This window comes from Camelus bactrianus, chromosome 8 (genome assembly GCF_048773025.1).
Source record: "Camelus bactrianus isolate YW-2024 breed Bactrian camel chromosome 8, ASM4877302v1, whole genome shotgun sequence".
NCBI classification, from domain to species: Eukaryota; Metazoa; Chordata; class Mammalia; order Artiodactyla; family Camelidae; genus Camelus; species Camelus bactrianus.
The window spans coordinates 98,235,134-98,263,132 of record NC_133546.1 but is presented as its reverse complement, the minus strand read 5'-3'; positions in this window follow the sequence as shown (position 1 = coordinate 98,263,132).

Below are 27,999 nucleotides of genomic sequence, written 5' to 3'. Positions count from 1 at the left end.
TTCAGGAGGTGGCTAACGTGCCTGCTTCGTGTCACCAGCAAGTGATGCCACCTGTGGAAAATCAGCTGGAATCCTGAGCCGGGTCAGCCCTGGGTGATGCGCTAAAGGCTCCTACCGGAGGGGGCGCCAGACGGACAGTGACCCAAGCAAGAGGCTGCTGAGTTTCCGGCCTGTGTTTATCATGCTTTCCGTGTCTCACTGCATCTCAGTGTCACCCGGAGGAATTAGGGCGGCGTTTATAGGCTGATGGCCTCTTGGTTCCTCATCAGGCTGGCAAGCCCCCCAGCCCTATCTGGCCAGACCTCTGCGAGTGCCTTCCCTTGTTCTAACAAAACCCTTCCCACCCTCGCCTGCGGCGAGCTTTTGTTTTTTAATTGATGGCAATGAGGATACCTTCCAGCCTCCTCAGGCCCTTCCTTAGGGCTTCTGCCCTCAGATCCTGGCAAGGGGGCCCCCCTATCCCCTCCCCGACTCCTCCACACCCCCGCGCTGCCCTGTGTCCTGCACTACATAGGGTCCTTCTGGCCCTGACACTCCCTCTGGCCACACCCTCAACGTGGTGGTTTCAGCAAGGCCATAGGGACACGCCCATTTGATCCACCCCGTGCTCTGGAAACACAGGACCCCGAATGCCCTGCCCCAGCAGCCTTGACCCACTTCTAGTTTCTGCACCGGCTCTCCCCGGAGTTCAGCTTCCCAGGACTCACACAGAGGCCAACAGGAAGCTGTTGGCATGGAGGGTATATACAGAGCCCGGATGGGAGGTCTGAGTGTCATCCTGTGAACATCCAAGGCCCCTTGGGGCATGGGATGGACCCAGCTTTGGGAAGAAAAGGATCAGGCTAGTGGTCAGACTGGGAATCTGCTCTCCCCAAACTATCACTTTCTTTACGGCAACTCCCATGAGTCTGGGAATTCTAAAGTGGAGCCTGGCCTTCCCCCTTAGAATGAATGTGTATTTGTAAAGGCAGGAGTTTAGAACCTACTGCACTTCAAATGTTGACATATGTAGGATGGGAACTCCCAGGTATGCTCTGACCCTCACTTTTAAAGGTCGAGGGCAGTTATGTTGGCTCTGCTGAGACTGCAAGAGGCAAAGACCATCTGCAGAGAGGAGGCATTCCTGCTTCACGCTCCGAAGTCAGGAGCTTCTGAGCGGATGAAACAATGGACCCTGAGACCCTCGACTGTAAGTTGATTTAGAATGCCGCCAAAGGTGTGTGTGACGTGTGTGCGCGTGTGCGCACTCCTGCACCTGGGGACGTGTGTGGTACGTGACAGTGACTTTGCGTGTGTGTGCGCGCCTGAGGACGTGTGTGGTTGTGTGTATGTTATGGGTGTGTGTGTGGCCCATGACTCCATGTGTGTGTGCGTGGGGATGTATGTGGAGCAGAGTCAGTGTGTCTGAGCGTGTGTTTGTTTGTACGTGCATGCTTTAGTTTTAAGAATCGTAGAAGCTGTCCTTTAGAAGTCTGAAGTAGTAAACGTTTGTATGGTGTCCCTCACTGTATAATTCAAAATGAAAGTCATCTTCAATCGGCAGAAATTTGGTCCCCCCGGATTCTGATTTTTTCCCCCCAATATTGATTATGTCTTCATTTTACTGATGAGGACTGTAGCTTAGAGAAGTTAAGTGACAGCCAAGGGCATGGAGCTCACGAGCCCAGTGACAGGACGCGTTCCAAGCGGCGGGGCTCCAGAGGCCTGGAGCCCTGCTCACGACCGTGCGGGGCCTCTCGGCCGGGGGAACAGATTCTGATGGGCCGGGGCCAGTGTGCAGGCTGCCCATGCCGCGGACTCTGGAAGTCGGGTGGAGAGTACCAGACAGCAGACGAGGGTAAAGGGCTGCTCAGAAATCAGTTGGCTTCCTAGATCTTCGATGAGAAAAGAGGCTCACTGCCCATCCCCGATCCCTTTGCTGGTGGCTAAAAGGGACCAAGGCCCACGAGAGCGCTTCTGGGAGCTGCTTGCCAAAACCTGGAACAGGACCGCTCACGACTGGCTCTGCAGCAGGAGCAGAGGAAGGAAACGGCGCCACCTGGTGGACATCCTTGGTAGTGGCAGTAGGAGGGCTAGCAGCCTTGGTATGGGGGAGGCAGGACAAGGTCCAAGTGGATGATCGTTTTCACGTGTCTTAAAAATCATTGCTTCATATATTTTATCCATTTTGGGGTTTATTGTAGGGTGGTAGATATGGTCTCCGTTACTCCATCCTAGCTGGATTGATTCATTGTTTTCTTGTTAATTTTCCCTTGAATGATTTGGAAGCTCTATTGTCTTTGAATGAAAATTCTCTCTAAATGTTTATTAATCATTTCTAAGTTCATAAGTTTACATGTAATTGGGCCAGTATTCCTATAACAGTCTCAAGAATGAAATAATCGATTAGATTCTTGTCCTCAATAATGAGAAATTTAGCATATTTTACCTCTCTGCTGTTCCAAACTGTGTTTGTGTGTGTGTGTGAGTGTGTGTCTGCACGTGCGCGTGGAGCAGTTACTAGTATTTCGACAGTTGCTGTAAGACTGTTACATTTACAATGAAAATAAAGGTATAAATTTCTTGGATTTAATTGCTCACTACCACTCTTTAATCCCATGTCTTCCTCATTTTTGAGTCATTTACTTCTTTCTCAATCAAAGGGACTCATGATTGGCTAATTTTTTTCAAGCGGTGGGCTTGGAACCCTTATCTGTCTATACGCAGCTTTATGATCTCCTCATCAACAACCCTCAGCCTCAACACTCAACTCTCCGTATCTAGGGCCCCAAGCCTTGTTTGAGAATATGGCATTGTTTCCATCACCAAAATAAATAAATAAATAAATAAATAAATAAATAAATAAATACATAAATAAAATAAAATTTTATATTTAAAGTGCTGCCTTTTTACGACTGGGTAGTCTTGCCTGCTGAATTGATATGAATAAAGAATACCTTAAACTTCCTCCTGCTTTTTGCCGTAAGTCGGCTTCATTTGAAGCAAGTTTTTATCGTTTCTCAGACGGGCTTCACCTTTGAACCACTAAACCATCCCCGCACTCTTTTTCTCCATGCTTATTCCTCAAAAATTGATCTCTCGACCGGAGTAACGATGCTTCCGTCAGAGTTGTGTGGCTTCCTGATCCAAAGTCTAAAAGAAGAGAAAAGGAAAAATGCCTGGTTCCGATGGTTCCATTTTGTGAGCTTAGAGATCTAGTTATCTGTGTGGCTGCGGTGGAATCTGTAATATCTTGCCTCAGAGTTTCCTTATTCTGGCTTACTAGTGGAGCCGCATTGGCTGAGGTCATGGCGCTCTGGCCCATGTCAGGATCCCGGTGCTGAGGCAGCCCCTTCCCCACATATCCACCCACTCCTTGTTCTTTTGATCATGCAAACTGGGTGCCAGCTGTGTGGACCGTGCAGCTGGCGTCCGGGATTGCCCCCCAACACGACGTGTCCCCAGTCCCTCGGCATCCCTCACTGCTACCAGCTAGCTCCAGGAAGGGTGCGAGCTGGCTTCCACTGCCGTCCTTCCCCCTTCCTGTCCAGGCGGGCCCTCCATTTGCGCTAGTCGGCCCGAAACCTTCTCTCCTGCGCTGCATACGCTGAAGGAATTCCTCAGCGTTTCCAGCCGCTAGAGGGCGCTCTTCTCCTCTCTTTGGTCCCCTGCAGCGCTTCCAGTGGAAATTTAGGAGGTGGGAAGGGCTTGAGGGTTCTCCGTATCTAGGGGCTCCCGCTCCAGCAGATTCAACCAACTGTGGGTTGAAAATATTCGGGAAAAAACGGAAAGTTTCAAAAAGCAACACTTGAACTTGCCACACACCGGCAACTGCTTACGTAGCATTCACGTTGCCTTACATAGCACGCGTCCTCTAGAGATGACCTCAAGTACACAGGAGGACACGGCAAAAGTGTATGTGACAATGAATGTATGCGTATTTTCATGTATAACTGAAAGATTGTGCTCTGCGATGGGATTCGACACAAAATTGTAAAATGACTATAATTCAAAAAAAAAATACATGTCTGTATGTAAAAAATAAAGTACATGGGAGGATCCATGTAATTGCATGTCAGTCCTGTGTCATTTTATAAAAGAGGCGTCAGCATCCATGGATGTTGGCATCTGTGGGGAGTCCTGGAACCAGTGCCCCAGGCTTACCAAGGGATGACTGGAAGCCCAGGCTCCTTATCCCAGCCTGTCATGTCCCCACGTGGTCCGAATCCTGCCTGTACCACACTCCCCTGGTCACTCTCCTCCAGCCCTCCCAGACTGCCCTCTTCTTCTGGAACAGGCCAAGCTCACTGCACTTCATGTCTGACCTCTAGAAATACCCGTTATATTCTGGGCACGGCTCTGCTTCAGTAAGACGGGCTGCATTGCCACTAGAGAAGACAGGATGCATGGTCCTAAGAAAACTACAAATAGACGTACCTTATGATGCAGTCTTCCCATGCCTGGGGATATGTCAGGAGAAAACTCTAATTCAAACTCTCACATTCACCTCAGTGCTCACAGCAGCCCTCTTTATAACAGCCAGGACGTGGAACCAAACCAAAAGTCCACCTACTGGGGACTGGATAAAGAAGTAGTGGTCTATTTAAGCCGTGGAATACTACTCAGCCATGAAAAAGATGAAACGATGTCTTTTGTTGCAACATAGATGGACACAGAGAGAGTCATTCTGAGTGAAGTAAGCCAGAAGAGAGAAAAATGCCATATGATACTACTTCCATGTGGAATGTAATAAAAAGGCAGAAATGAGCTCAATGACCATAGAGGAACAAAACCACAGACATAGAGAAACCAACTTATGGTTAGCAGGGAACGAAGGGGCTGGGAAGTGGTAAATATGGGAACTGGAAAATTGCCCCTCTTGGGGAGTGATGGAAATGGTAGCTATCTTGCTTGTTGTGATGCTTCTCTAGGTGCACACATCTATGAAAATTCATCAAATACTACATGTGAGATATGTCTAATTTACGGAACAGAAATCGTACCACAATAAAGGTGTTGTAACAAAAAGAGATGGGCTGCATTGTGTCCTATGTTTCTATGTGTCTTCAGGGAGGCCTCAAGGGGGCGGTGCTGGCCTTCCCGCCATCACGATGACATGAAGCCCGAACAATCCATCGATGGGAAGAAGATAAGAGCCATGGTCCCATGTGGACCCCAAGCTTAGGCATGGTGCATGGGTGACATTTATCGAGAATCCAGCGAGGTCGTGGCCAGAGCTAGAGGCCGGGGCAGCAAACCGGGAGTGGCACTGAGGAGCATCGTGGGGCAGAGGCTGGTCTGGGGGCCCGCAGGCTCCTCCCAGGAGGAGCCTCAGTGTTCGGGAGGTGGCTAACGTGCCTGCTTCGTGTCACCAGCAAGTGATGCCACCTGTGGAAAATCAGCTGGAATCCTGAGCCGGGTCAGCCCTGGGTGATGCGCTAAAGGCTCCTACCGGAGGGGGCGCCAGACGGACAGTGACCCAAGCAAGAGGCTGCTGAGTTTCCGGCCTGTGTTTATCATGCTTTCCGTGTCTCACTGCATCTCAGTGTCACCCGGAGGAATTAGGGCGGCGTTTATAGGCTGATGGCCTCTTGGTTCCTCATCAGGCTGGCAAGCCCCCCAGCCCTATCTGGCCAGACCTCTGCGAGTGCCTTCCCTTGTTCTAACAAAACCCTTCCCACCCTCGCCTGCGGCGAGCTTTTGTTTTTTAATTGATGGCAATGAGGATACCTTCCAGCCTCCTCAGGCCCTTCCTTAGGGCTTCTGCCCTCAGATCCTGGCAAGGGGGCCCCCCTATCCCCTCCCCGACTCCTCCACACCCCCGCGCTGCCCTGTGTCCTGCACTACATAGGGTCCTTCTGGCCCTGACACTCCCTCTGGCCACACCCTCAACGTGGTGGTTTCAGCAAGGCCATAGGGACACGCCCATTCGATCCACCCCGTGCTCTGGAAACACAGGACCCCGAATGCCCTGCCCCAGCAGCCTTGACCCACTTCTACTTTCTGCACCGGCTCTCCCCGGAGTTCAGCTTCCCAGGACTCACACAGAGGCCAACGGGAAGCTGTTGGCATGGAGGGTATATACAGAGCCCGGATGGGAGGTCTGAGTGTCATCCTGTGAACATCCAAGGCCCCTTGGGGCATGGGATGGACCCAGCTTTGGGAAGAAAAGGATCAGGCTAGTGGTCAGACTGGGAATCTGCTCTCCCCAAACTATCACTTTCTTTACGGCAACTCCCATGAGTCTGGGAATTCTAAAGTGGAGCCTGGCCTTCCCCCTTAGAATGAATGTGTATTTGTAAAGGCAGGAGTTTAGAACCTACTGCACTTCAAATGTTGACATATGTAGGATGGGAACTCCCAGGTATGCTCTGACCCTCACTTTTAAAGGTCGAGGGCAGTTATGTTGGCTCTGCTGAGACTGCAAGAGGCAAAGACCATCTGCAGAGAGGAGGCATTCCTGCTTCACGCTCCGAAGTCAGGAGCTTCTGAGCGGATGAAACAATGGACCCTGAGACCCTCGACTGTAAGTTGATTTAGAATGCCGCCAAAGGTGTGTGTGACGTGTGTGCGCGTGTGCGCACTCCTGCACCTGGGGACGTGTGTGGTACGTGACAGTGACTTTGCGTGTGTGTGCGCGCCTGAGGACGTGTGTGGTTGTGTGTATGTTATGGGTGTGTGTGTGGCCCATGACTCCATGTGTGTGTGCGTGGGGATGTATGTGGAGCAGAGTCAGTGTGTCTGAGCGTGTGTTTGTTTGTACGTGCATGCTTTAGTTTTAAGAATCGTAGAAGCTGTCCTTTAGAAGTCTGAAGTAGTAAACGTTTGTATGGTGTCCCTCACTGTATAATTCAAAATGAAAGTCATCTTCAATCGGCAGAAATTTGGTCCCCCCGGATTCTGATTTTTTCCCCCCAATATTGATTATGTCTTCATTTTACTGATGAGGACTGTAGCTTAGAGAAGTTAAGTGACAGCCAAGGGCATGGAGCTCGCGAGCCCAGTGACAGGACGCGTTCCAAGCGGCGGGGCTCCAGAGGCCTGGAGCCCTGCTCACGACCGCGCGGGGCCTCTCGGCCGGGGGAACAGATTCTGATGGGCCGGGGCCAGTGTGCAGGCTGCCCATGCCGCGGACTCTGGAAGTCGGGTGGAGAGTACCAGACAGCAGACGAGGGTAAAGGGCTGCTCAGAAATCAGTTGGCTTCCTAGATCTTCGATGAGAAAAGAGGCTCACTGCCCATCCCCGATCCCTTTGCTGGTGGCTAAAAGGGACCAAGGCCCACGAGAGCGCTTCTGGGAGCTGCTTGCCAAAACCTGGAACAGGACCGCTCACGACTGGCTCTGCAGCAGGAGCAGAGGAAGGAAACGGCGCCACCTGGTGGACATCCTTGGTAGTGGCAGTAGGAGGGCTAGCAGCCTTGGTATGGGGGAGGCAGGACAAGGTCCAAGTGGATGATCGTTTTCACGTGTCTTAAAAATCATTGCTTCATATATTTTATCCATTTTGGGGTTTATTGTAGGGTGGTAGATATGGTCTCCGTTACTCCATCCTAGCTGGATTGATTCATTGTTTTCTTGTTAATTTTCCCTTGAATGATTTGGAAGCTCTATTGTCTTTGAATGAAAATTCTCTCTAAATGTTTATTAATCATTTCTAAGTTCATAAGTTTACATGTAATTGGGCCAGTATTCCTATAACAGTCTCAAGAATGAAATAATCGATTAGATTCTTGTCCTCAATAATGAAAAATTTAGCATATTTTACCTCTCTGCTGTTCCAAATTGTGTTTGTGTGTGTGTGTGAGTGTGTGTCTGCACGTGCGCGTGGAGCAGTTACTAGTATTTCGACAGTTGCTGTAAGACTGTTACATTTACAATGAAAATAAAGGTATAAATTTCTTGGATTTAATTGCTCACTACCACTATTTAATCCCATGTCTTCCCCATTTTTGAGTCATTTACTTCTTTCTCAATCAAAGGGACTCATGATTGGCTAATTTTTTTCAAGCGGTGGGCTTGGAACCCTTCTCTGTCTATACGCAGCTTTATGTTCTCCTCATCAACAACCCTCAGCCTCAACACTCAACTCTCCGTATCTAGGGCCCCAAGCCTTGTTTGAGAATATGGCATTGTTTCCATCACCAAAAAATAAATAAATAAATAAATAAATAAATAAATAAATAAATAAATAAATAAATAAATAAATACATAAATAAATACATAAATAAATACATAAATAAAATAAAATTTTATATTTAAAGTGCTGCCTTTTTACGACTGGGTAGTCTTGCCTGCTGAATTGATATGAATAAAGAATACCTTAAACTTCCTCCTGCTTTTGGCCGTAAGTCGGCTTCATTTGAAGCATGTATTTATCGTTTCTCAGACGGGCTTCGGCTTTGAACCACTAAACCATCCCCGCACTCTTTTTCTCCATGCTTATTCCTCAAAAATTGATCTCTCGACCGGAGTAAAGATGCTTCCCGTCAGAGTTGTGTGGCTTCCTGATCCAAAGTCTAAAAGAAGAGAAAAGGAAAAATGCCTGGTTCCGATGGTTCCATTTTGTGAGCTTAGAGATCTAGTTATCCGTGTGGCTGCGGTGGAATCTGTAATATCTTGCCTCAGAGTTTCCTTATTCTGGCTTACTAGTGGAGCCGCATTGGCTGAGGTCATGGCGCTCTGGCCCATGTCAGGATCCCGGTGCTGAGGCAGCCCCTTCCCCACATATCCACCCACTCCTTGTTCTTTTGATCATGCAAACTGGGTGCCAGCTGTGTGGACCGTGCAGCTGGCGGCCAGGATTGCCCCCCCCATGCGACGTGTCCCCAGTCCCTCGGCGTCCCTCACTGCTACCAGCTAGCTCCAGGAAGGGTGCGAGCTGGCTTCCACTGCCGTCCTTCCCCCTTCCTGTCCAGGCGGGCCCTCCATTTGCGCTAGACGGCCCGAAAACTTCTCTCCTGCGCGGCATACGCTGAAGGAATTCCTCAGCGTTTCCAGCCGCTAGAGGGCGCTCTTCTCCTCTCTTTGGTCCCCTGCAGCGCTTCCAGTGGAAATTTAGGAGGTGGGAAGGGCTTGAGGGTTCTCCGTATCTAGGGGCTCCCGCTCCAGCAGATTCAACCAACTGTGGGTTGAAAATATTCGGGAAATAACGGAAAGTTTCAAAAAGCAACACTTGAACTTGCCACACACCGGCAACTGCTTACGTAGCATTCACGTTGCCTTACATAGCACGCGTCCTCTAGAGATGACCTCAAGTACACAGGAGGACACGGCGAAAGAGTATGTGACAATGAATGTATGCGTATTTTCATGTATAACTGAAAGATTGTGCTCTGCGATGGGATTCGACACAAAATTGTAAAATGAGTATAACTGAAAAAAAAAAAATACTTGTATGTATGTAAAAAATAAAGTACACGGGAGGATCCATGTAATTGCATGTCAGTCCTGTGTCATTTTATAAAAGAGGCGTCAGCATCCATGGATGTTGGCATCTGTGGGGAGTCCTGGAACCAGTGCCCCAGGCTTACCAAGGGATGACTGGAAGCCCAGGCTCCTTATCCCAGCCTGTCATGTCCCCACGTGGTCTGAATCCTGCCTGTACCACACTCCCCTGGTCACTCTCCTCCAGCCCTCCCAGACTGCCCTCTTCTTCTGGAACAGGCCAAGCTCACTGCACTTCATGTCTGACCTCTAGAAATACCCGTTATATTCTGGGCACGGCTCTGCTTCAGTAAGAAGGGCTGCATTGCCACTAGAGAAGACAGGATGCATGGTCCTAAGAAAACTACAAATAGACGTATCTTATGATGCAGTCTTTCCACGCCTGGGGATATGTCAGGAGAAAACTCTAATTCAAACTCTCACATTCACCTCAGTGCTCACAGCATCCCTCTTTATAATAGCCAGGACGTGGAACCAAACCAAAAGTCCACCTACTGGGGACTGGATAAAGAAGTAGTGGTCTATTTAAGCCGTGGAATACTACTCAGCCATGAAAAAGATGAAACGATGTCTTTTGTTGCAACATAGATGGACACAGGGAGAGTCATTCTGAGTGAAGTAAGCCAGAAGAGAGAAAAATGCCATATGATACCACTTCCATGTGGAATGTAAAAAAAAGGCAGAAATGAGCTCAATGACCATAGAGGAACAAAACCACAGACATAGAGAAACCAACTTATGGTTAGCAGGGAAAGAAGGGGCTGGGAAGTGGTAAATATGGGAACTGGAAAATTGCCCCTCTTGGGGAGTGATGGAAATGGTAGCTATCTTGCTTGTTGTGATGCTTCTCTAGGTGCACACATCTATGAAAATTCATCAAATACTACATGTGAGATATGTCTAATTTACGGAACAGAAATCGTACCACAATAAAGGTGTTGTAACAAAAAGATATGGGCTGCATTGTGTCCTATGTTTCTATGTGTCTTCAGGGAGGCCTCAAGGGGGCGGTGCTGGCCTTCCCGCCATCACGATGACATGAAGCCCGAACAATCCATCGATGGGAAGAAGATAAGAGCCATGGTCCCATGTGGACCCCAAGCTTAGGCATGGTGCATGGGTGACATTTATCGAGAATCCAGTGAGGTCGTGGCCAGAGCTAGAGGCCGGGGCAGCAAACCGGGAGTGGCACTGAGGAGCATCATGGGGCAGAGGCTGGTCTGGGGGCCCGCAGGCTCCTCCCAGGAGGAGCCTCAGTGTTCGGGAGGTGGCTAACGTGCCTGCTTCGTGTCACCAGCAAGTGATGCCACCTGTGGAAAATCAGCTGGAATCCTGAGCCGGGTCAGCCCTGGGTGATGCGCTAAAGGCTCCTACCGGAGGGGGCGCCAGACGGACAGTGACCCAAGCAAGAGGCTGCTGAACTTCCGGCCTGTGTTTATCATGCTTTCCGTGTCTCACTGCATCTCAGTGTCACCCGGAGGAATTAGGGCGGCGTTTATAGGCTGATGGCCTCTTGGTTCCTCATCAGGCTGGCAAGCCCCCCAGCCCTATCTGGCCAGACCTCTGCGAGTGCCTTCCCTTGTTCTAACAAAACCCTTCCCACCCTCGCCTGCGGCGAGCTTTTGTTTTTTAATTGATGGCAATGAGGATACCTTCCAGCCTCCTCAGGCCCTTCCTTAGGTCTTCTGCCCTCAGATCCTGGCAAGGGGGCCCCCCTATCCCCTCCCCGACTCCTCCACACCCCCGCGATGCCCTGTGTCCTGCACTACATAGGGTCCTTCTGGCCCTGACACTCCCTCTGGCCACACCCTCAACGTGGTGGTTTCAGCAAGGCCATAGGGACACGCCCATTCGATCCACCCCGTGCTCTGGAAACACAGGACCCCGAATGCCCTGCCCCAGCAGCCTTGAACCACTTCTAGTTTCTGCACCGGCTCTCCCCGGAGTTCAGCTTCCCAGGACTCACACAGAGGCCAACGGGAAGCTGTTGGCATGGAGGGTATATACAGAGCCCGGATGGGAGGTCTGAGTGTCATCCTGTGAACATCCAAGGCCCCTTGGGGCATGGGATGGACCCAGCTTTGGGAAGAAAAGGATCAGGCTAGTGGTCAGACTGGGAATCTGCTCTCCCCAAACTATCACTTTCTTTACGGCAACTCCCATGAGTCTGGGAATTCTAAAGTGGAGCCTGGCCTTCCCCCTTAGAATGAATGTGTATTTGTAAAGGCAGGAGTTTAGAACCTACTGCACTTCAAATGTTGACATATGTAGGATGGGAACTCCCAGGTATGCTCTGACCCTCACTTTTAAAGGTCGAGGGCAGTTATGTTGGCTCTGCTGAGACTGCAAGAGGCAAAGACCATCTGCAGAGAGGAGGCATTCCTGCTTCACGCTCCGAAGTCAGGAGCTTCTGAGCGGATGAAACAATGGACCCTGAGACCCTCGACTGTAAGTTGATTTAGAATGCCGCCAAAGGTGTGTGTGACGTGTGTGCGCGTGTGCGCACTCCTGCACCTGGGGACGTGTGTGGTACGTGACAGTGACTTTGCGTGTGTGTGCGCGCCTGAGGACGTGTGTGGTTGTGTGTATGTTATGGGTGTGTGTGTGGCCCATGACTCCATGTGTGTGTGCGTGGGGATGTATGTGGAGCAGAGTCAGTGTGTCTGAGCGTGTGTTTGTTTGTACGTGCATGCTTTAGTTTTAAGAATCGTAGAAGCTGTCCTTTAGAAGTCTGAAGTAGTAAACGTTTGTATGGTGTCCCTCACTGTATAATTCAAAATGAAAGTCATCTTCAATCGGCAGAAATTTGGTCCCCCCGGATTCTGATTTTTTCCCCCCAATATTGATTATGTCTTCATTTTACTGATGAGGACTGTAGCTTAGAGAAGTTAAGTGACAGCCAAGGGCATGGAGCTCGCGAGCCCAGTGACAGGACGCGTTCCAAGCGGCGGGGCTCCAGAGGCCTGGAGCCCTGCTCACGACCGCGCGGGGCCTCTCGGCCGGGGGAACAGATTCTGATGGGCCGGGGCCAGCGTGCAGGCTGCCCATGCCGCGGACTCTGGAAGTCGGGTGGAGAGTACCAGACAGCAGACGAGGGTAAAGGGCTGCTCAGAAATCAGTTGGCTTCCTAGATCTTCGATGAGAAAAGAGGCTCACTGCCCATCCCCGATCCCTTTGCTGGTGGCTAAAAGGGACCAAGGCCCACGAGAGCGCTTCTGGGAGCTGCTTGCCAAAACCTGGAACAGGACCGCTCACGACTGGCTCTGCAGCAGGAGCAGAGGAAGGAAACGGCGCCACCTGGTGGACATCCTTGGTAGTGGCAGTAGGAGGGCTAGCAGCCTTGGTATGGGGGAGGCAGGACAAGGTCCAAGTGGATGATCGTTTTCACGTGTCTTAAAAATCATTGCTTCATATATTTTATCCATTTTGGGGTTTATTGTAGGGTGGTAGACATGGTCTCCGTTACTCCATCCTAGCTGGATTGATTCATTGTTTTCTTGTTAATTTTCCCTTGAATGGTTTGGAAGCTCTATTGTCTTTGAATGAAAATTCTCTCTAAATGTTTATTAATCATTTCTAAGTTCATAAGTTTACATGTAATTGGGCCAGTATTCCTATAACAGTCTCAAGAATGAAATAATCGATTAGATTCTTGTCCTCAATAATGAGAAATTTAGCATATTTTACCTCTCTGTTGTTCCAAACTGTGTTTGTGTGTGTGTGTGAGTGTGTGTCTGCACGTGCGCGTGGAGCAGTTACTACTATTTCGACAGTTGCTGTAAGACTGTTACATTTACAATGAAAATAATGGTATAAAGTACTTGGATTTAATTGCTCACTACCACTATTTAATCCCATGTCTTCCCCATTTTTGAGACATTTACTTCTTTCTCAATCAAAGGGACTCATGATTGGCTAATTTTTTTCAAGCGGTGGGCTTGGAACCCTTATCTGTCTATACGCAGCTTTATGTTCTCCTCATCAACAACCCTCAGCCTCAACACTCAACTCTCCGTATCTAGGGCCCCAAGCCTTGTTTGAGAATATGGCATTGTTTCCATCACCAAAAAAAAATAAATAAATAAATAAATAAATACATAAATAAATACATAAATAAAATAAAATTTTATATTTAAAGTGCTGCCTTTTTACGACTGGGTAGTCTTGCCTGCTGAATTGATATGAATAAAGAATACCTTAAACTTCCTCCTGCTTTTTGCCGTAAGTCGGCTTCATTTGAAGCATGTTTTTATCGTTTCTCAGACGGGCTTCGGCTTTGAACCACTAAACCATCCCCGCACTCTTTTTCTCCATGCTTATTCCTCAAAAAGTGATCTCTCGACCGGAGTAAAGATGCTTCCCGTCAGAGTTGTGTGACTTCCTGATCCAAAGTCTAAAAGAAGAGAAAAGGAAAAATGCCTGGTTCCGATGGTTCCATTTTGTGAGCTTAGAGATCTAGTTATCCGTGTGGCTGCGGTGGAATCTGTAATATCTTGCCTCAGAGTTTCCTTATTCTGGCTTACTAGTGGAGCCGCATTGGCTGAGGTCATGGCGCTCTGGCCCATGTCAGGATCCCGGTGCTGAGGCAGCCCCTTCCCCACATATCCACCCACTCCTTGTTCTTTTGATCATGCAAACTGGGTGCCAGCTGTGTGGACCGTGCAGCTGGCGGCCAGGATTGCCCCCCCCACGCGACGTGTCCCCAGTCCCTCGGCGTCCCTCACTGCTACCAGCTAGCTCCAGGAAGGGTGCGAGCTGGCTTCCACTGCCGTCCTTCCCCCTTCCTGTCCAGGCGGGCCCTCCATTTGCGCTAGTCGGCCCGAAACCTTCTCTCCTGCGCTGCATACGCTGAAGGAATTCCTCAGCGTTTCCAGCCGCTAGAGGGCGCTCTTCTCCTCTCTTTGGTCCCCTGCAGCGCTTCCAGTGGAAATTTAGGAGGTGGGAAGGGCTTGAGGGTTCTCCGTATCTAGAGGCTCCCGCTCCAGCAGATTGAAACAACTGTGGGTTGAAAATATTCGGGAAAAAACGGAAAGTTTCAAAAAGCAACAGTTGAACTTGCCACACACCGGCAACTGCTTACGTAGCATTCACGTTGCCTTACATAGCACGCGTCCTCTAGAGATGACCTCAAGTACACAGGAGGACACGGCGAAAGAGTATGTGACAATGAATGTATGCGTATTTTCATGTATAACTGAAAGATTGTGCTCTGCGATGGGATTCGACACAAAATTGTAAAATCACTATAAATCAAAAAAAAAATACATGTATGTATGTAAAAAATAAAGTACACGGGAGGATCCATGTAATTGCATGTCAGTCCTGTGTCATTTTATAAAAGAGGCGTCAGCATCCATGGATGTTGGCATCTGTGAGGAGTCCTGGAACCAGTGCCCCAGGCTTACCAAGGGATGACTGGAAGCCCAGGCTCCTTATCCCAGCCTGTCATGTCCCCACGTGGTCCGAATCCTGCCTGTACCACACTCCCCTGGTCACTCTCCTCCAGCCCTCCCAGACTGCCCTCTTCTTCTGGAACAGGCCAAGCTCACTGCACTTCATGTCTGACCTCTAGAAATACCCGTTATATTCTGGGCACGGCTCTGCTTCAGTAAGATGGGCTGCATTGCCACTAGAGAAGACAGGATGCATGGTCCTAAGAAAACTACAAATAGACGTACCTTATGATGCAGTCTTCCCACGCCTGGGGATATGTCAGGAGAAAACTCTAATTCAAACTCTCACATTCACCTCAGTGCTCACAGCAGCCCTCTTTATAATAGCCAGGACGTGGAACCAAACCAAAAGTCCACCTACTGGGGACTGGATAAAGAAGTAGTGGTCTATTTAAGTCGTGGAATACTACTCAGCCATGAAAAAGATGAAACGATGTCTTTTGTTGCAACATAGATGGACACAGAGAGAGTCATTCTGAGTGAAGTAAGCCAGAAGAGAGAAAAATGCCATATGATACTACTTCCATGTGGAATGTAAAAAAAAGGCAGAAATGAGCTCAATGACCATAGAGGAACAAAACCACAGACATAGAGAAACCAACTTATGGTTAGCAGGGAACGAAGGGGCTGGGAAGTGGTAAATATGGGAACTGGAAAATTGCCCCTCTTGGGGAGTGATGGAAATGGTAGCTATCTTGCTTGTTGTGATGCTTCTCTAGGTGCAGACATCTATGAAAATTCATCAAATACTACATGTGAGATATGTCTAATTTACGGAACAGAAATCGTACCACAATAAAGGTGTTGTAACAAAAAGAGATGGGCTGCATTGTGTCCTATGTTTCTATGTGTCTTCAGGGAGGCCTCAAGGGGGCGGTGCTGGCCTTCCCGCCATCACGATGACATGAAGCCCGAACAATCCATCGATGGGAAGAAGATAAGAGCCATGGTCCCATGTGGACCCCAAGCTTAGGCATGGTGCATGGGTGACATTTATCGAGAATCCAGTGAGGTCGTGGCCAGAGCTAGAGGCCGGGGCAGCAAACCGGGAGTGGCACTGAGGAGCATCGTGGGGCAGAGGCTGGTCTGGGGGCCCGCAGGCTCCTCCCAGGAGGAGCCTCAGTGTTCAGGAGGTGGCTAACGTGCCTGCTTCGTGTCACCAGCAAGTGATGCCACCTGTGGAAAATCAGCTGGAATCCTGAGCCGGGTCAGCCCTGGGTGATGCGCTAAAGGCTCCTACCGGAGGGGGCGCCAGACGGACAGTGACCCAAGGAAGAGGCTGCTGAGTTTCCGGCCAGTGTTTATCATGCTTTCCGTGTCTCACTGCATCTCAGTGTCACCCGGAGGAATTAGGGCGGCGTTTATAGGCTGATGGCCTCTTGGTTCCTCATCAGGCTGGCAAGCCCCCCAGCCCTATCTGGCCAGACCTCTGCGAGTGCCTTCCCTTGTTCTAACAAAACCCTTCCCACCCTCGCCTGCGGCGAGCTTTTGTTTTTTAATTGATGGCAATGAGGATACCTTCCAGCCTCCTCAGGCCCTTCCTTAGGGCTTCTGCCCTCAGATCCTGGCAAGGGGGCCCCCCTATCCCCTCCCCGACTCCTCCACACCCCCGCGCTGCCCTGTGTCCTGCACTACATAGGGTCCTTCTGGCCCTGACACTCCCTCTGGCCACACCCTCAACGTGGTGGTTTCAGCAAGGCCATAGGGACACGCCCATTTGATCCACCCCGTGCTCTGGAAACACAGGACCCCGAATGCCCTGCCCCAGCAGCCTTGACCCACTTCTAGTTTCTGCACCGGCTCTCCCCGGAGTTCAGCTTCCCAGGACTCACACAGAGGCCAACAGGAAGCTGTTGGCATGGAGGGTATATACAGAGCCCGGATGGGAGGTCTGAGTGTCATCCTGTGAACATCCAAGGCCCCTTGGGGCATGGGATGGACCCAGCTTTGGGAAGAAAAGGATCAGGCTAGTGGTCAGACTGGGAATCTGCTCTCCCCAAACTATCACTTTCTTTACGGCAACTCCCATGAGTCTGGGAATTCTAAAGTGGAGCCTGGCCTTCCCCCTTAGAATGAATGTGTATTTGTAAAGGCAGGAGTTTAGAACCTACTGCACTTCAAATGTTGACATATGTAGGATGGGAACTCCCAGGTATGCTCTGACCCTCACTTTTAAAGGTCGAGGGCAGTTATGTTGGCTCTGCTGAGACTGCAAGAGGCAAAGACCATCTGCAGAGAGGAGGCATTCCTGCTTCACGCTCCGAAGTCAGGAGCTTCTGAGCGGATGAAACAATGGACCCTGAGACCCTCGACTGTAAGTTGATTTAGAATGCCGCCAAAGGTGTGTGTGACGTGTGTGCGCGTGTGCGCACTCCTGCACCTGGGGACGTGTGTGGTACGTGACAGTGACTTTGCGTGTGTGTGCGCGCCTGAGGACGTGTGTGGTTGTGTGTATGTTATGGGTGTGTGTGTGGCCCATGACTCCATGTGTGTGTGCGTGGGGATGTATGTGGAGCAGAGTCAGTGTGTCTGAGCGTGTGTTTGTTTGTACGTGCATGCTTTAGTTTTAAGAATCGTAGAAGCTGTCCTTTAGAAGTCTGAAGTAGTAAACGTTTGTATGGTGTCCCTCACTGTATAATTCAAAATGAAAGTCATCTTCAATCGGCAGAAATTTGGTCCCCCCGGATTCTGATTTTTTCCCCCCAATATTGATTATGTCTTCATTTTACTGATGAGGACTGTAGCTTAGAGAAGTTAAGTGACAGCCAAGGGCATGGAGCTCGCGAGCCCAGTGACAGGACGCGTTCCAAGCGGCGGGGCTCCAGAGGCCTGGAGCCCTGCTCACGACCGCGCGGGGCCTCTCGGCCGGGGGAACAGATTCTGATGGGCCGGGGCCAGTGTGCAGGCTGCCCATGCCGCGGACTCTGGAAGTCGGGTGGAGAGTACCAGACAGCAGACGAGGGTAAAGGGCTGCTCAGAAATCAGTTGGCTTCCTAGATCTTCGATGAGAAAAGAGGCTCACTGCCCATCCCCGATCCCTTTGCTGGTGGCTAAAAGGGACCAAGGCCCACGAGAGCGCTTCTGGGAGCTGCTTGCCAAAACCTGGAACAGGACCGCTCACGACTGGCTCTGCAGCAGGAGCAGAGGAAGGAAACGGCGCCACCTGGTGGACATCCTTGGTAGTGGCAGTAGGAGGGCTAGCAGCCTTGGTATGGGGGAGGCAGGACAAGGTCCAAGTGGATGATCGTTTTCACGTGTCTTAAAAATCATTGCTTCATATATTTTATCCATTTTGGGGTTTATTGTAGGGTGGTAGATATGGTCTCCGTTACTCCATCCTAGCTGGATTGATTCATTGTTTTCTTGTTAATTTTCCCTTGAATGATTTGGAAGCTCTATTGTCTTTGAATGAAAATTCTCTCTAAATGTTTATTAATCATTTCTAAGTTCATAAGTTTACATGTAATTGGGCCAGTATTCCTATAACAGTCTCAAGAATGAAATAATCGATTAGATTCTTGTCCTCAATAATGAAAAATTTAGCATATTTTACCTCTCTGCTGTTCCAAATTGTGTTTGTGTGTGTGTGTGAGTGTGTGTCTGCACGTGCGCGTGGAGCAGTTACTAGTATTTCGACAGTTGCTGTAAGACTGTTACATTTACAATGAAAATAAAGGTATAAATTTCTTGGATTTAATTGCTCACTACCACTATTTAATCCCATGTCTTCCCCATTTTTGAGTCATTTACTTCTTTCTCAATCAAAGGGACTCATGATTGGCTAATTTTTTTCAAGCGGTGGGCTTGGAACCCTTCTCTGTCTATACGCAGCTTTATGTTCTCCTCATCAACAACCCTCAGCCTCAACACTCAACTCTCCGTATCTAGGGCCCCAAGCCTTGTTTGAGAATATGGCATTGTTTCCATCACCAAAAAATAAATAAATAAATAAATAAATAAATAAATAAATAAATAAATAAATAAATACATAAATAAATACATAAATAAATACATAAATAAAATAAAATTTTATATTTAAAGTGCTGCCTTTTTACGACTGGGTAGTCTTGCCTGCTGAATTGATATGAATAAAGAATACCTTAAACTTCCTCCTGCTTTTGGCCGTAAGTCGGCTTCATTTGAAGCATGTATTTATCGTTTCTCAGACGGGCTTCGGCTTTGAACCACTAAACCATCCCCGCACTCTTTTTCTCCATGCTTATTCCTCAAAAATTGATCTCTCGACCGGAGTAAAGATGCTTCCCGTCAGAGTTGTGTGGCTTCCTGATCCAAAGTCTAAAAGAAGAGAAAAGGAAAAATGCCTGGTTCCGATGGTTCCATTTTGTGAGCTTAGAGATCTAGTTATCCGTGTGGCTGTGGTGGAATCTGTAATATCTTGCCTCAGAGTTTCCTTATTCTGGCTTACTAGTGGAGCCGCATTGGCTGAGGTCATGGCGCTCTGGCCCATGTCAGGATCCCGGTGCTGAGGCAGCCCCTTCCCCACATATCCACCCACTCCTTGTTCTTTTGATCATGCAAACTGGGTGCCAGCTGTGTGGACCGTGCAGCTGGCGGCCAGGATTGCCCCCCCCACGCGACGTGTCCCCAGTCCCTCGGCGTCCCTCACTGCTACCAGCTAGCTCCAGGAAGGGTGCGAGCTGGCTTCCACTGCCGTCCTTCCCCGTTCCTGTCCAGGCGGGCCCTCCATTTGCGCTAGACGGCCCGAAAACTTCTCTCCTGCGCGGCATACGCTGAAGGAATTCCTCAGCGTTTCCAGCCGCTAGAGGGCGCTCTTCTCCTCTCTTTGGTCCCCTGCAGCGCTTCCAGTGGAAATTTAGGAGGTGGGAAGGGCTTGAGGGTTCTCCGTATCTAGGGGCTCCCGCTCCAGCAGATTCAACCAACTGTGGGTTGAAAATATTCGGGAAAAAACGGAAAGTTTCAAAAAGCAACACTTGAACTTGCCACACACCGGCAACTGCTTACGTAGCATTCACGTTGCCTTACATAGCACGCGTCCTCTAGAGATGACCTCAAGTACACAGGAGGACACGGCGAAAGAGTATGTGACAATGAATGTATGCGTATTTTCATGTATAACTGAAAGATTGTGCTCTGCGATGGGATTCGACACAAAATTGTAAAATGAGTATAACTGAAAAAAAAAAATACTTGTATGTATGTAAAAAATAAAGTACACGGGAGGATCCATGTAATTGCATGTCAGTCCTGTGTCATTTTATAAAAGAGGCGTCAGCATCCATGGATGTTGGCATCTGTGGGGAGTCCTGGAACCAGTGCCCCAGGCTTACCAAGGGATGACTGGAAGCCCAGGCTCCTTATCCCAGCCTGTCATGTCCCCACGTGGTCTGAATCCTGCCTGTACCACACTCCCCTGGTCACTCTCCTCCAGCCCTCCCAGACTGCCCTCTTCTTCTGGAACAGGCCAAGCTCACTGCACTTCATGTCTGACCTCTAGAAATACCCGTTATATTCTGGGCACGGCTCTGCTTCAGTAAGAAGGGCTGCATTGCCACTAGAGAAGACAGGATGCATGGTCCTAAGAAAACTACAAATAGACGTATCTTATGATGCAGTCTTTCCACGCCTGGGGATATGTCAGGAGAAAACTCTAATTCAAACTCTCACATTCACCTCAGTGCTCACAGCATCCCTCTTTATAATAGCCAGGACGTGGAACCAAACCAAAAGTCCACCTACTGGGGACTGGATAAAGAAGTAGTGGTCTATTTAAGCCGTGGAATACTACTCAGCCATGAAAAAGATGAAACGATGTCTTTTGTTGCAACATAGATGGACACAGGGAGAGTCATTCTGAGTGAAGTAAGCCAGAAGAGAGAAAAATGCCATATGATACCACTTCCATGTGGAATGTAAAAAAAAGGCAGAAATGAGCTCAATGACCATAGAGGAACAAAACCACAGACATAGAGAAACCAACTTATGGTTAGCAGGGAAAGAAGGGGCTGGGAAGTGGTAAATATGGGAACTGGAAAATTGCCCCTCTTGGGGAGTGATGGAAATGGTAGCTATCTTGCTTGTTGTGATGCTTCTCTAGGTGCACACATCTATGAAAATTCATCAAATACTACATGTGAGATATGTCTAATTTACGGAACAGAAATCGTACCACAATAAAGGTGTTGTAACAAAAAGATATGGGCTGCATTGTGTCCTATGTTTCTATGTGTCTTCAGGGAGGCCTCAAGGGGGCGGTGCTGGCCTTCCCGCCATCACGATGACATGAAGCCCGAACAATCCATCGATGGGAAGAAGATAAGAGCCATGGTCCCATGTGGACCCCAAGCTTAGGCATGGTGCATGGGTGACATTTATCGAGAATCCAGTGAGGTCGTGGCCAGAGCTAGAGGCCGGGGCAGCAAACCGGGAGTGGCACTGAGGAGCATCATGGGGCAGAGGCTGGTCTGGGGGCCCGCAGGCTCCTCCCAGGAGGAGCCTCAGTGTTCGGGAGGTGGCTAACGTGCCTGCTTCGTGTCACCAGCAAGTGATGCCACCTGTGGAAAATCAGCTGGAATCCTGAGCCGGGTCAGCCCTGGGTGATGCGCTAAAGGCTCCTACCGGAGGGGGCGCCAGACGGACAGTGACCCAAGCAAGAGGCTGCTGAACTTCCGGCCTGTGTTTATCATGCTTTCCGTGTCTCACTGCATCTCAGTGTCACCCGGAGGAATTAGGGCGGCGTTTATAGGCTGATGGCCTCTTGGTTCCTCATCAGGCTGGCAAGCCCCCCAGCCCTATCTGGCCAGACCTCTGCGAGTGCCTTCCCTTGTTCTAACAAAACCCTTCCCACCCTCGCCTGCGGCGAGCTTTTGTTTTTTAATTGATGGCAATGAGGATACCTTCCAGCCTCCTCAGGCCCTTCCTTAGGTCTTCTGCCCTCAGATCCTGGCAAGGGGGCCCCCCTATCCCCTCCCCGACTCCTCCACACCCCCGCGATGCCCTGTGTCCTGCACTACATAGGGTCCTTCTGGCCCTGACACTCCCTCTGGCCACACCCTCAACGTGGTGGTTTCAGCAAGGCCATAGGGACACGCCCATTCGATCCACCCCGTGCTCTGGAAACACAGGACCCCGAATGCCCTGCCCCAGCAGCCTTGAACCACTTCTAGTTTCTGCACCGGCTCTCCCCGGAGTTCAGCTTCCCAGGACTCACACAGAGGCCAACGGGAAGCTGTTGGCATGGAGGGTATATACAGAGCCCGGATGGGAGGTCTGAGTGTCATCCTGTGAACATCCAAGGCCCCTTGGGGCATGGGATGGACCCAGCTTTGGGAAGAAAAGGATCAGGCTAGTGGTCAGACTGGGAATCTGCTCTCCCCAAACTATCACTTTCTTTACGGCAACTCCCATGAGTCTGGGAATTCTAAAGTGGAGCCTGGCCTTCCCCCTTAGAATGAATGTGTATTTGTAAAGGCAGGAGTTTAGAACCTACTGCACTTCAAATGTTGACATATGTAGGATGGGAACTCCCAGGTATGCTCTGACCCTCACTTTTAAAGGTCGAGGGCAGTTATGTTGGCTCTGCTGAGACTGCAAGAGGCAAAGACCATCTGCAGAGAGGAGGCATTCCTGCTTCACGCTCCGAAGTCAGGAGCTTCTGAGCGGATGAAACAATGGACCCTGAGACCCTCGACTGTAAGTTGATTTAGAATGCCGCCAAAGGTGTGTGTGACGTGTGTGCGCGTGTGCGCACTCCTGCACCTGGGGACGTGTGTGGTACGTGACAGTGACTTTGCGTGTGTGTGCGCGCCTGAGGACGTGTGTGGTTGTGTGTATGTTATGGGTGTGTGTGTGGCCCATGACTCCATGTGTGTGTGCGTGGGGATGTATGTGGAGCAGAGTCAGTGTGTCTGAGCGTGTGTTTGTTTGTACGTGCATGCTTTAGTTTTAAGAATCGTAGAAGCTGTCCTTTAGAAGTCTGAAGTAGTAAACGTTTGTATGGTGTCCCTCACTGTATAATTCAAAATGAAAGTCATCTTCAATAGGCAGAAATTTGGTCCCCCCGGATTCTGATTTTTTCCCCCCAATATTGATTATGTCTTCATTTTACTGATGAGGACTGTAGCTTAGAGAAGTTAAGTGACAGCCAAGGGCATGGAGCTCGCGAGCCCAGTGACAGGACGCGTTCCAAGCGGCGGGGCTCCAGAGGCCTGGAGCCCTGCTCACGACCGCGCGGGGCCTCTCGGCCGGGGGAACAGATTCTGATGGGCCGGGGCCAGTGTGCAGGCTGCCCATGCCGCGGACTCTGGAAGTCGGGTGGAGAGTACCAGACAGCAGACGAGGGTAAAGGGCTGCTCAGAAATCAGTTGGCTTCCTAGATCTTCGATGAGAAAAGAGGCTCACTGCCCATCCCCGATCCCTTTGCTGGTGGCTAAAAGGGACCAAGGCCCACGAGAGCGCTTCTGGGAGCTGCTTGCCAAAACCTGGAACAGGACCGCTCACGACTGGCTCTGCAGCAGGAGCAGAGGAAGGAAACGGCGCCACCTGGTGGACATCCTTGGTAGTGGCAGTAGGAGGGCTAGCAGCCTTGGTATGGGGGAGGCAGGACAAGGTCCAAGTGGATGATCGTTTTCACGTGTCTTAAAAATCATTGCTTCATATATTTTATCCATTTTGGGGTTTATTGTAGGGTGGTAGATATGGTCTCCGTTACTCCATCCTAGCTGGATTGATTCATTGTTTTCTTGTTAATTTTCCCTTGAATGGTTTGGAAGCTCTATTGTCTTTGAATGAAAATTCTCTCTAAATGTTTATTAATCATTTCTAAGTTCATAAGTTTACATGTAATTGGGCCAGTATTCCTATAACAGTCTCAAGAATGAAATAATCGATTAGATTCTTGTCCTCAATAATGAAAAATTTAGCATATTTTACCTCTCTGCTGTTCCAAATTGTGTTTGTGTGTGTGTGTGAGTGTGTGTCTGCACGTGCGCGTGGAGCAGTTACTAGTATTTCGACAGTTGCTGTAAGACTGTTACATTTACAATGAAAATAAAGGTATAAATTTCTTGGATTTAATTGCTCACTACCACTATTTAATCCCATGTCTTCCCCATTTTTGAGTCATTTACTTCTTTCTCAATCAAAGGGACTCATGATTGGCTAATTTTTTTCAAGCGGTGGGCTTGGAACCCTTCTCTGTCTATACGCAGCTTTATGTTCTCCTCATCAACAACCCTCAGCCTCAACACTCAACTCTCCGTATCTAGGGCCCCAAGCCTTGTTTGAGAATATGGCATTGTTTCCATCACCAAAAAATAAATAAATAAATAAATAAATAAATAAATAAATAAATAAATAAATAAATAAATACATAAATAAATACATAAATAAATACATAAATAAAATAAAATTTTATATTTAAAGTGCTGCCTTTTTACGACTGGGTAGTCTTGCCTGCTGAATTGATATGAATAAAGAATACCTTAAACTTCCTCCTGCTTTTGGCCGTAAGTCGGCTTCATTTGAAGCATGTATTTATCGTTTCTCAGACGGGCTTCGGCTTTGAACCACTAAACCATCCCCGCACTCTTTTTCTCCATGCTTATTCCTCAAAAATTGATCTCTCGACCGGAGTAAAGATGCTTCCCGTCAGAGTTGTGTGGCTTCCTGATCCAAAGTCTAAAAGAAGAGAAAAGGAAAAATGCCTGGTTCCGATGGTTCCATTTTGTGAGCTTAGAGATCTAGTTATCCGTGTGGCTGTGGTGGAATCTGTAATATCTTGCCTCAGAGTTTCCTTATTCTGGCTTACTAGTGGAGCCGCATTGGCTGAGGTCATGGCGCTCTGGCCCATGTCAGGATCCCGGTGCTGAGGCAGCCCCTTCCCCACATATCCACCCACTCCTTGTTCTTTTGATCATGCAAACTGGGTGCCAGCTGTGTGGACCGTGCAGCTGGCGGCCAGGATTGCCGCCCCCACGCGACGTGTCCCCAGTCCCTCGGCGTCCCTCACTGCTACCAGCTAGCTCCAGGAAGGGTGCGAGCTGGCTTCCACTGCCGTCCTTCCCCGTTCCTGTCCAGGCGGGCCCTCCATTTGCGCTAGACGGCCCGAAAACTTCTCTCCTGCGCGGCATACGCTGAAGGAATTCCTCAGCGTTTCCAGCCGCTAGAGGGCGCTCTTCTCCTCTCTTTGGTCCCCTGCAGCGCTTCCAGTGGAAATTTAGGAGGTGGGAAGGGCTTGAGGGTTCTCCGTATCTAGGGGCTCCCGCTCCAGCAGATTCAACCAACTGTGGGTTGAAAATATTCGGGAAAAAACGGAAAGTTTCAAAAAGCAACACTTGAACTTGCCACACACCGGCAACTGCTTACGTAGCATTCACGTTGCCTTACATAGCACGCGTCCTCTAGAGATGACCTCAAGTACACAGGAGGACACGGCGAAAGAGTATGTGACAATGAATGTATGCGTATTTTCATGTATAACTGAAAGATTGTGCTCTGCGATGGGATTCGACACAAAATTGTAAAATGAGTATAACTGAAAAAAAAAAAATACTTGTATGTATGTAAAAAATAAAGTACACGGGAGGATCCATGTAATTGCATGTCAGTCCTGTGTCATTTTATAAAAGAGGCGTCAGCATCCATGGATGTTGGCATCTGTGGGGAGTCCTGGAACCAGTGCCCCAGGCTTACCAAGGGATGACTGGAAGCCCAGGCTCCTTATCCCAGCCTGTCATGTCCCCACGTGGTCTGAATCCTGCCTGTACCACACTCCCCTGGTCACTCTCCTCCAGCCCTCCCAGACTGCCCTCTTCTTCTGGAACAGGCCAAGCTCACTGCACTTCATGTCTGACCTCTAGAAATACCCGTTATATTCTGGGCACGGCTCTGCTTCAGTAAGAAGGGCTGCATTGCCACTAGAGAAGACAGGATGCATGGTCCTAAGAAAACTACAAATAGACGTATCTTATGATGCAGTCTTTCCACGCCTGGGGATATGTCAGGAGAAAACTCTAATTCAAACTCTCACATTCACCTCAGTGCTCACAGCATCCCTCTTTATAATAGCCAGGACGTGGAACCAAACCAAAAGTCCACCTACTGGGGACTGGATAAAGAAGTAGTGGTCTATTTAAGCCGTGGAATACTACTCAGCCATGAAAAAGATGAAACGATGTCTTTTGTTGCAACATAGATGGACACAGGGAGAGTCATTCTGAGTGAAGTAAGCCAGAAGAGAGAAAAATGCCATATGATACCACTTCCATGTGGAATGTAAAAAAAAGGCAGAAATGAGCTCAATGACCATAGAGGAACAAAACCACAGACATAGAGAAACCAACTTATGGTTAGCAGGGAAAGAAGGGGCTGGGAAGTGGTAAATATGGGAACTGGAAAATTGCCCCTCTTGGGGAGTGATGGAAATGGTAGCTATCTTGCTTGTTGTGATGCTTCTCTAGGTGCAGACATCTATGAAAATTCATCAAATACTACATGTGAGATATGTCTAATTTACGGAACAGAAATCGTACCACAATAAAGGTGTTGTAACAAAAAGATATGGGCTGCATTGTGTCCTATGTTTCTATGTGTCTTCAGGGAGGCCTCAAGGGGGCGGTGCTGGCCTTCCCGCCATCACGATGACATGAAGCCCGAACAATCCATCGATGGGAAGAAGATAAGAGCCATGGTCCCATGTGGACCCCAAGCTTAGGCATGGTGCATGGGTGACATTTATCGAGAATCCAGTGAGGTCGTGGCCAGAGCTAGAGGCCGGGGCAGCAAACCGGGAGTGGCACTGAGGAGCATCATGGGGCAGAGGCTGGTCTGGGGGCCCGCAGGCTCCTCCCAGGAGGAGCCTCAGTGTTCGGGAGGTGGCTAACGTGCCTGCTTCGTGTCACCAGCAAGTGATGCCACCTGTGGAAAATCAGCTGGAATCCTGAGCCGGGTCAGCCCTGGGTGATGCGCTAAAGGCTCCTACCGGAGGGGGCGCCAGACGGACAGTGACCCAAGCAAGAGGCTGCTGAGTTTCCGGCCTGTGTTTATCATGCTTTCCGTGTCTCACTGCATCTCAGTGTCACCCGGAGGAATTAGGGCGGCGTTTATAGGCTGATGGCCTCTTGGTTCCTCATCAGGCTGGCAAGCCCCCCAGCCCTATCTGGCCAGACCTCTGCGAGTGCCTTCCCTTGTTCTAACAAAACCCTTCCCACCCTCGCCTGCGGCGAGCTTTTGTTTTTTAATTGATGGCAATGAGGATACCTTCCAGCCTCCTCAGGCCCTTCCTTAGGGCTTCTGCCCTCAGATCCTGGCAAGGGGGCCCCCCTATCCCCTCCCCGACTCCTCCACACCCCCGCGCTGCCCTGTGTCCTGCACAACATAGGGTCCTTCTGGCCCTGACACTCCCTCTGGCCACACCCTCAACGTGGTGGTTTCAGCAAGGCCATAGGGACACGCCCATTCGATCCACCCCGTGCTCTGGAAACACAGGACCCCGAATGCCCTGCCCCAGCAGCCTTGAACCACTTCTAGTTTCTGCACCGGCTCTCCCCGGAGTTCAGCTTCCCAGGACTCACACAGAGGCCAACGGGAAGCTGTTGGCATGGAGGGTATATACAGAGCCCGGATGGGAGGTCTGAGTGTCATCCTGTGAACATCCAAGGCCCCTTGGGGCATGGGATGGACCCAGCTTTGGGAAGAAAAGGATCAGGCTAGTGGTCAGACTGGGAATCTGCTCTCCCCAAACTATCACTTTCTTTACGGCAACTCCCATGAGTCTGGGAATTCTAAAGTGGAGCCTGGCCTTCCCCCTTAGAATGAATGTGTATTTGTAAAGGCAGGAGTTTAGAACCTACTGCACTTCAAATGTTGACATATGTAGGATGGGAACTCCCAGGTATGCTCTGACCCTCACTTTTAAAGGTCGAGGGCAGTTATGTTGGCTCTGCTGAGACTGCAAGAGGCAAAGACCATCTGCAGAGAGGAGGCATTCCTGCTTCACGCTCCGAAGTCAGGAGCTTCTGAGCGGATGAAACAATGGACCCTGAGACCCTCGACTGTAAGTTGATTTAGAATGCCGCCAAAGGTGTGTGTGACGTGTGTGCGCGTGTGCGCACTCCTGCACCTGGGGACGTGTGTGGTACGTGAC